The sequence below is a fragment of the Piliocolobus tephrosceles genome, chromosome 20 (assembly GCF_002776525.5).
Source record: "Piliocolobus tephrosceles isolate RC106 chromosome 20, ASM277652v3, whole genome shotgun sequence".
In the NCBI taxonomy this organism is placed as follows: domain Eukaryota; kingdom Metazoa; phylum Chordata; class Mammalia; order Primates; family Cercopithecidae; genus Piliocolobus; species Piliocolobus tephrosceles.
Genome location: NC_045453.1, coordinates 36742404 through 36743959, shown reverse-complemented (window position 1 = coordinate 36743959; position 1556 = coordinate 36742404). Strand labels below are relative to the sequence as shown.

General features: G+C 63.6%; 1 protein-coding gene across 3 annotated transcripts in view; it reads right to left on the bottom strand.

Annotated features, from left to right (window-relative positions):
- The window catches only part of DNAJC5 (DnaJ heat shock protein family (Hsp40) member C5), a 41359-nt gene extending 41056 nt beyond the window's left edge, over nucleotides 1–303 (bottom strand). The window contains exon 1 of one of the 3 annotated variants that reach the window (XR_002724696.1): nucleotides 55–303. The gene's annotated coding sequence lies outside the window, so the exon portion shown is untranslated. The remainder of the gene's footprint in view (nucleotides 1–54) is intronic. The other 2 variants (XM_026447248.1, XM_023183310.1) reach the window with 2 other exon arrangements.
- Between the last annotated feature and the right edge of the window lie 1253 nt (nucleotides 304–1556).

Here is a 1556-nt window from a genome sequence, read left to right as displayed (position 1 = left end):
CCAGCCCCGACCTGACGTGGGCCGACCCGCCCGCCCGGCCCGCAGCGAGCTCACCTGCCCGTCCGCCCGCCCGCCCGCCCTCCCGCCGGCTCCGCGGCTCCGCTCCCCGCTCCGCGGCGCTGCTGGGCAGCGGCCGACGCACTCCTCAGCCTGGAGACCCCGGGGGGCGGCGGCGGCGGCAGCGGCGGCGGCGGCGGCGGCGGCAGAGGGCGCGGGTGCAGCACCGGCAGCAGAAGCGGCGGCGGAGACGCGCACGCTCACGCACGCACCCGCACCGGCGCGCGCGCTCCCGGAAGGACGTGGGCTCCGGCGGGTCGGAGCCGCGGGCGGGACCGGCTGCGCATGTGCTCAGAGCGCCGAGCGGAGGTTCCGCCCACGGGGGGCGGAGTCCCGAGTGACAGCCCGGGGCAGAGGCGCCCGGCGGAGGCTCCGCCCATGAATGGGCGGGGCCCGTCATGCCGGTTGGGACAAGGGCGGAGCCAGCCCTCCCAGTCTTCAGGTGGCCGCAGGTGGATCCCGAGTCCCGGGTGGGCCAGCATGTGCTGCGGGGAACCGCGCAGAAAGAGAGGCGCAGGGCTTGCTGGTCTTGCAGGTAAGTTTACTCAGCACTTTAAGATTGAGAAAACGTAATCGTTCTCATCAAAGAACTGAACAGGGAGCTGGTGGGAGATGGCTGCGGACCGTCGCCCCCGCCCCCCTCCCGAGCCACCGTCCTGGGACTGACATTTGCGCATCCCTGGAGCGCCGAGATGAGACTTCCTTCCTTCCTGTCCAACCACTGAAACGCTGTCGCCAGCACCCTCCCACCCTCCCGCAATCATCTCCAAACAACGGCGTGGAGGGGCAGGACGACGAACGTCCACTCCACTTCCCTCTGCCCTTGTCCATCCCGTCGGCCCGCTGAGGGCGTGGAGACCCGCCGGCCACCCTTCCCTGTCCCTGTGACTGCAGGCGCTCCGCCACTCACTGACGGCCTGCCCTGCATAGGCGGCCTGTGCCACTTCCCATCCTAGAAGCTCCCAGACCTCTGCGGCCGGTGCTCCCATCTCCTCGCTTCCACCCTTGCCCGTTCACCTGAGTTCAGTGAGGTCATCTTTTTAAAACAAATCCAGTGGCATCCAAGACTTCCCGTGACATACTGCGTGAAATCCAAATTCTCTCAACACGTTCTGGCCTCCTTCTTCCTCTGCCCTCGTAACTCACTGCCATAATGCCAGTGCTGAATTGCGAAGCTTGTTGCAGTCTCAGAGCCTGGAAGTGTCAGAGAGCTTGGAAGCCTCCTAGCAGTCATTAAACTGTGCAACATCAAGCAAGCAGGAAGACAAGGCCTATGGAACCCAAGAAGCAGAAAGGCCAGGTTCATATCTACAACTATAGATTCAAGAGAATGAATGATTTCAGGCCAGAATTGGAGGGATGAGAGAATGAAATGGGCCCGGTACCGATCTCAGGAAGCTATATTCCACTTGTGCTGGGAGCTGCAAGAATGAATGAACCAGGCCTTAAGTGAGTCCCTCTGAGACCTAGTAGTTCCACTTTAGGGACATTCTTTCAAA